The sequence below is a fragment of the Trachurus trachurus genome, assembly GCF_905171665.1.
Source record: "Trachurus trachurus genome assembly, chromosome: 11".
Lineage (NCBI taxonomy): Eukaryota > Metazoa > Chordata > Actinopteri > Carangiformes > Carangidae > Trachurus > Trachurus trachurus.
Genome location: NC_139904.1, coordinates 6,991,330 through 6,999,262, shown reverse-complemented (window position 1 = coordinate 6,999,262; position 7,933 = coordinate 6,991,330). Strand labels below are relative to the sequence as shown.

General features: G+C 42.6%; 1 gene segment (V, D, J or C); it reads right to left on the bottom strand.

Annotated features, from left to right (window-relative positions):
- Positions 1-2,962: 2,962 nt before the first annotated feature.
- Positions 2,963-6,754, bottom strand: LOC310993881 (Ig kappa-b4 chain C region-like). The segment is given in 2 exons: positions 6,634-6,754; positions 2,963-3,285 (listed from the first exon to the last, which is right to left on the bottom strand).
- Between the last annotated feature and the right edge of the window lie 1,179 nt (positions 6,755-7,933).

The following is a 7,933-nucleotide window of genomic DNA, read 5'->3' as shown; positions in this document are numbered from 1 at the left end:
CCTTCATGACAACACAAGACACAGAAATCCTCCTCATCAAAAACATGACTTTGGTCTCCGTCCTCATCTGGACTCTCCTCTGCTGCTGCTTCACAGGTAAAGTCCAGAGAATCCAACTCCTCTATCAACATCTGTCCCTCTGAAATGAAGCCCACAAAACCATGACTCTGTTTTATCTTTCTGTCTCTGTGTCCTCAGAGTCCAGAGGTCAGGTCACAGTGACTCAGCCTGGAGCAGTGAGATCTGCTGTAGGAGGCTCAGTCACCATCAGATGTAGAGTCAGTTCTGCTCCGAGCTATTTTCACTGGTACCAACAGAGAGACGGAGAAAAACCTAAACTTCTCATTAAAAACACTTCCACTCGAGAATCAGGGATTCCAGATCGTTTTACAGGCAGTGGATCAAACTCTGACTTCACTCTGAGCATCAGTGGAGTCCAGTCTGAAGATGCAGCAGTTTACTACTGTAAGAGTGCTCACTATATCAACAGCAAGTGGGTGTTCACACAGTGAAAAAGCATCGTACAAAAACCTCCCTCAGTCAAGTGAACAGAAACTGAACTGACTGCTGCAGCTGGAAGATACTGCAGAGACTGATACAGTTCACTGAGGACACACACACAGTTCCAGCGAAAAAGCCCAATCAGACCATTAACATCACAACTACATCCAGCATAGTTCGCTCAACCGACATCCACACATCCATTTGATACAATATTAAGGACTATGTTAGGACTACAGACTATGTTAAAGTCTCTGCACACTGAAGCCTCATATCTGCAATGTCACAAGTGTTTACTGTGGCAGAAACACTGGCTTTGTCATAAACATAACTTGTCTAAAACACAACACAAACTACACAAGTGTTGTCAGATGATTAAACTTTGAGCACTTTGAGCACAATTCACTGATCAACATTTTCAGGAGGATCTTTGGTATCTAATGTCTGAGACATTCTAATCAAATATTTATTACTGGTAGAAACATGGGTCATTGCAACAAATAGAATATAAACTAGAGGGGACCAAGGATGGCGCCTTGTGGAACTCCAGGAGTAAATTTGTTTATAGCAGATGAACATTAAGCAAGTGAGAAAAAAATCATTTGACAGGTGATGACTGATTAACACTCTGAGACAAGAGGAACATGTGCTGTTTAAATATTACAATACATGAGTCGACAGTATCAGTAGCTGCACTTTAAAATGTTAAATGACACAACATCCACAGTCTTAATCAATCTCCAAGAGGATGAACGAACGACTGAATTGTTCCAGCAGTGAGGAGAGCACAGCATGATGTGTTGAGGACAGCTCCAGTTGAGTGACTCTGTGTGTTTGCATATGTGTCCTTCCTCTCTGCTCCCAGCCGTTAAGATGCCAGTGTTGATCAGTGTGTGTCCAGGCCTTTCACAGCCACTGACACCACAGCAGCTCAATGATGATGTCTGTGACTCTACTGCTGGCCACCCTGGGGCTCCTTGTTCAGGGTGAGACTCTCTGCTGAAAACTTTGCTTCAGGATGGAACCAGGTTCACCACAATGATGTTCTGCTATGATGGAGAAACACTGAAACCAGCAGCATTGACCTTCTTCCATCTATTCTTAAAGAAATGATCCTCTTCTGTTTGGATGTTGATCTTTCTCCAAGATGGATTTGTCTCAATAACTCTTTGATGTTTTTCAGGTTCATCAGGAGAAATCATCCTGACTCAGACTCCTGAAGCTCAGTCTGTTGTTCTTGGTCAGACTGTTTCTATGTTGTGTAAATCCAGTACATCCCTTGATGCTGACATCCACTGGTACCTCCACAAACCTGGAGAAACTACTAAACTCCTGATTTATGATGATACAAATCGTTACTCTGGAGTCCCAGAACGTTTCAGTGGAAGTAAATCCAGAGGTATTGACTTCACTCTGACCATCAGTGGAGTTCAGGCTGAAGACGCAGGAGTTTATTACTGTCAACAGGATGAAACCCGCCCGTTCACACAGTGATACAACGTCGTACAAAAACCTCCCTCAGCTGCAGAGGAACTGATCTGACTAAACAGCTGCACTGAAATTAAAACATGGTTTGACTTAAACATATTCTCATGTTGTAAAAAGATTTTCCTCAAATAAGTATTCTATTCACTAAATTTACAATTTCAGGTAATTTTTATAAAACCAGTCCGGTTTAATCAAATGGTTCCTTTTGAGTTGTTAACATTTTAATTCATATTTTAACAAACACATAGATGTCAGTCAATATAATACAATTGTGAAGAACAAGTCAAATACACTTAAGCTTACTTAATTTATTGCAAAAACGTTATAACAAAAGATTCATTTCAAATTGAACTCCAAATATCCATCGAATTAAGGATTTTTTTTTACAGATGGCATTACAGTTCATATGTCTAATTTTCCCACATGAAATATTGAAGAAAAAAGCACAGTTGAACTATATCATGGCTCTGTCATAAAGAGAAACAAAGGAGAGCTGCAGAGTGAGTGCATACTCAGTGAATATCACTCAATGCTGATGATACTTGACTTTATATCCCCAAAAGATACAGAGACGTATTACATTTCTGTTTGTCAAACAACACAGAAGTTGACTAGTCCAATTTGACATCCAAGGCTACCGATTTATTAATAGAAAAATATTAAACGTATGAGAAAAAAGTCATTTGTGGGTTCTAATGTGAATGTTTTTTTAATGTTTTGTGTATACAAATCAGTAGAGAGATCGATGAAGTGTTATTTTATATCACTGACAAAAAATCATCATCATATGATGTTATAAAAACCAAAGACAGAATCAAAATTAATTTGATGAACAGATCTTTATTTTCTGGAAATAGTGAAATTACATGATAGAAAACTGTCAAGCACATCAGAGAGAAAGACAGAACATGATAATGAAAGAATGAGAGAAAGTGTTAGAGACAACAGACAGTCCCAGTGAGTCAGCTCAGGACTAAGGACACTGGTCTCTCCTCAGAGTCTCTGAGAGCGGAGACTGGGAGCCCTGGGTGGCCTCACAGGTCACAGAGCCCAGCTTCCTCCACTGGTCTGCAGGGAGCCTCAGGGTGCTGCTCCAGCTGTAGAGGCCGTCCTTCCCCAGCATCCCGGGGCTCCTGCTCTCCTCCCAGCTGCTGCTGCTGCTGCCGTCCACCTTCCAGACCAGACTCCAGTCTGAGGGGAAGCCCTTGTTGGCCAGGCACATGAGCGTGGCCTTCCCCTGCTGCTGCAGCTCCTCACTGGAGGGGGGCAGCACCGTCAGGGTGGGACGGGTATCACCTAGGAGACACAGACCGTAAACTGTCAATCCAACAGCAGCCACTTGGACACCTTTACTGTGTGAGAGCTGCTTTTGTCCTTTAAGGAGTTTCTGTCAGATGTTTTTCTGCTCCACCAGTCACTCACTCACACATTGTTTCACTTCCCTTTAAGAAGCCTCTCATGCACATCAGCACAGAGACAATCATCATACAGTTTGACCTGAAACATATCAAACTACTCTAAAAATACAAAAAGCTCATTGGGAAACATTTATACATTTTCTTTAGTATAAAATCTTCAGTTTACGAAAGTTGGTTTTCAGGTGTAACACAAACAGATTTATCAAATAATCTGACAACCATCAAATGTTCCCCAAGTGGAAAATACTCCTCATTGACCAAATTTCTAAAAGGATTTTAAACAACATCACAAAATATAAAGTATCACAGGTTTTTAAAATATGAAATACTCATCTACAGAAAATGAATCACAATTTACCTTTGACAGATTTTAAGGTAAGTTTGAAGTTTATATATTTTTGACAATATATTATACGACAAATTACGTTTGACCAGTTTAAAATTCATGATTTTTTGACAGTATATGACAAATGACGTTTGACCATTTGTACAGTTCAACTTCAATTCAATCATGAAAGGCATGAGAGAAGAAAACGTCTTTGACAAAAAGCCCTAGATTTAACTCCATGATTAAAAAGGAGAAATAAAAATAAATAAATAAAACAAAATCATTTATATAGAGACTTAATTTAAAATAAAAAAATGTCACAAAAATATGTTTTTAGTATTTCTGCAGAAACTTACTTCCAACATCCAGTCTGGTTCCTCCACCAAAAGTCCACCACAGTGATACAAAGTCATTGAGCCGTCGTACAAAAACCTCTCACTGTAGAGACACGGCTCTCTGACTCTGTCACACTGAACTACTCTTATCTACAAGATTTTATCATGAAACTTTAACATAAATGTTTTGTATCTGTTTCTCAATTGTTTATTCTCTTTATGTTGCAAAATTTGAAGTCATAATTTTTTTTTTTTTTAAGAATAAATATTTTTGGATCCTAAAACTGAAATTCTTCACTTTTCAAAAAACCACAAAAAGCCAAGTATGTGCTTTTCTTTGCCATGTTAGGATTTAACAAATTAAATTAAATTAAATTTCATGAAGAAATATTCACTTACTTCCAATATCCAGTCTGGTTCCTCCACCGAACGTGTACCACAGTGATACAAACTCATTGAGCCGTCGTACAAAAACCTCTCACTGTGGAGACACGGCTCTCTGACTCTGAAACAAACAAACTCACCATAATTAGTCTGTTTATAACGTTTTGGCAGCTGATGTGAGAAATAACAACAACACAGTATAAAAAGGACAATATGTATTGTCAATTTTTAATATTTGTTCATTTTAAGAAAAATCAACATTTTCAAAAATGTTTTAAGACACGAGAAAATATAATCGGAATTAAAGAAGCTCAAGCAAATAAACCCTAAACAGCATTAACAAAAGCACTTCCTGATCAATATACTCATCAACTGATTGATCCATTGATAATCAGGATGATCAGACTGATCCCAGTCCCTGTTGGAGTCAGTCAGAGCATTTCCATAGAGAGCCACTTTGCATCAGCAGCACCATGCTCCAGTGCTCTGGGAGAGTTTATAGTCCTGAGAGTTGAAGACTGGATGACTGACAGCTGTCCTTCATGACAACACAAGACACAGAAATCCTCCTCATCAAAAACATGACTTTGGTCTCCGTCCTCATCTGGACTCTCCTCTGCTGCTGCTTCACAGGTAAAGTCCAGAGAATCAAACTCCTCTATCAACATCTGTCCCTCTGAAATGAAGCCCACAAAACCATGACTCTGTTTTATCTTTCTGTCTCTGTGTCCTCAGAGTCCAAAGAAATGGTCTCAGTGACTCAGCCTGGAGCAGTGAGATCTGCTGTAGGAGGCTCAGTCACCATGAACTGTAAAACTGGTCAGAATGTTTATGTTAACAGCAACAGGCACTATTTAGCCTGGTACCAACAGAGAGATGGAGAAAAACCTAAACTCCTCATTTACTACGCTTCCACTCGAGTATCAGGGATTCCAGGTCGTTTTACAGGAAGTGGATCAAACTCTGACTTCACTCTGAGCATCAGTGGAGTCCAGGCTGAAGATGCAGCAGTTTACTACTGTCAGGGAGAATTTGATAGCAGCCGTTGGCAGCTGTTCACACAGTGAAAAAGCGTCGTACAAAAACCTCCCTCAGTCAAAGTGAACAGAAACTGAACTGACTGCTGCAGCTGGAAGATAATGCAGAGATACAGTTCACTGAGGACACAACAAGCCAAAAGTTTCCTCATATGAAGAGAACAATTCCAGTGAGGAAGCCCAATCAGACCATTAACATCAGAACTCTCAAGCCCCTATGTCCAAGGTCCACAGACTGTATTAAAATCACTGCACACTGAGGCCTCATAAGCAGTGTCACAATCCCTTTCTATGGCAGAATCACTGGCACTGACATAAACATGAGTCTGAAACACAACACAAACTGTACTTCACACATACAAAAGTGTTGTCAGAGGATCAAACTTACACAGTCAGCTGATCAACATTTTCAGGAGGCTCTTTGGTATCTAATGTCTGAGACATTCTGATCAAATATTTATTACTGGTACAAAGATTTAGCATAGCAACAAAGAAAATATAAACTAGAGGGGACCGGGTATGATGGTGCCGTGCCCGTGTGGAACTCAGGGAGTAAATTGGCAGATGAACATTAAGCAAGTGAGAAAATAATCACCAGACAGGTGATGACTGATTAAGACTGAGACAAGAGGTGCATGTGCTGTTTATATATAAGTCAACAGTATCAGTGGCTGCACTTTAAAATTTCTTATATGAAACCATATCCAGAGTTTTAATCAGTGAGGATGATTGAGTTGTTCCAGCAGTGAGGAGGACACAGCATGATGTGTTGAGGACAGCTCCAGTTGAGTGACTCTGTGTGTTTGCATATGTGTCCTTCCTCTCTGCTCCCAGCCGTTAAGAGGCCTGTTAGGATATGTAGGCTCTCCCTCTGTTCCCCCCTCCCCTCTGTGTCTGTGTTTGTCTGTGTGGGCTTGGCATGGGTGCGTCTCCTCCAGCGACTACACCTGCACTGCATCAGGCTCATCACCCCTCCTCCCCTGTCTGCAGGATATGAGCCGGTTCCTTCATGGTGTTCCTCGCCAGTTCGTCGTTGACTGTGCATGTGGTAACACGTCTCTTGGCCCCTTCATGTCGTTTTTGACTGAAGTTTTTGCATTTACTTACCTGTTTTTGGTGTTGTCTTGTTTCAGTACCTGTACCTCTGCCCTGCTTCGCTGCTGCCGTGCCCAGCCCTGCCTGCCCTCGGACCACACCGCTCCAGGCCACACGGAGCCTGGCCTCCCCCACTAACCCCCCCACATTTGTGTTACTAATAAACATCCCTCGACGGGTCTGTCTAAATCACGAGTCCAACTTTCCTTTTTGGAGCGCAAGCTTAACAGTACGAACTGGCCACAATGGACTCGACAGACCCGGTTCGCCAGGTGCTGACCAACCAAGGCACTCTGATTGGGCAACATGATCAGATGCTCAGAGCCTTGTTTGAGAGCAATCAAGCCCTAACCTCCTACGTTGCAGAGATGTCTCGCCAGGTTACAGCTCTCGCCTCCTCGGTGCAAGCCTCAGTTCAGCCGCAGGCAGGAATCGGGATAGAGTCTCAGTCTACGCCACGACGGGAGTCTCACGTGAGTGATCCGGACCCTTTCTTTGGTGATCTAGACAAGTGTCGGGGTTTTTTGCTACAGTGTGGTCTAGTTTTTCAGCAGCGGCCAGTGTCTTTTTCTTTTGATGTGGCGAAGATAAATTTTGTGATTGGATTGCTGCGGGGCCGGGCTTTGGCATGGGCAGAGGCAGTGAGTGCCACGGTAGATTTTTCTGAGATGTCATTCTCTGAGTTTTCAAGACACTTCAAGAGAGTTTTTGATCATCCTAACTACAGCGGAAATGCTTCCAACAGACTGATGAACATACGGCAGGGGATTCGTTCTGTGGCAGATTACTTTGTGGATTTTTGGACTCTAGCATCGGATGCGCAATGGAATGACTCTGCTCTGAAAGCAGTGTTTCTGAAGGGTTTGAATGAACAATTAAAGGATGAGTTAGCAGCCCGGGATGTCCCGGATGATTTGCCCCCTTTTGTTTCTCTTGCCATCAAAATAGACCAACGATTGCGGGAGAGGCAGCGGGAGAGGACTCCGAGGAATCCTCGCCCCAACCTTCCCTCTCGTCCTGTTCCCCAGCAAGCCGTGAGGGTCGACACACAGATGGACCACCCGCCAGCCCGTCCTGCGGAGGACGAACCCATGCAACTCGGCCGTGCCAGGCTGAATCCAGAGGAGCGCCTCCGCAGGATGCGTGCTGGTGAGTGTCTGTACTGTGGTGGATCTGGCCATTTTGTTAGTACCTGTCCTAGCAGGCCAAAAGAGAGCGCTCGTCAGTGAAAGCGGGAGTCCTGACGAGCGCGCATGTGACTAAAACCTCCCCTCAAGTGACTCGGTTATCAGTCCCAGCTAAATTGCATGTCAGAAACACTGTGTTCCCCCTACAAGCTCTCATTGA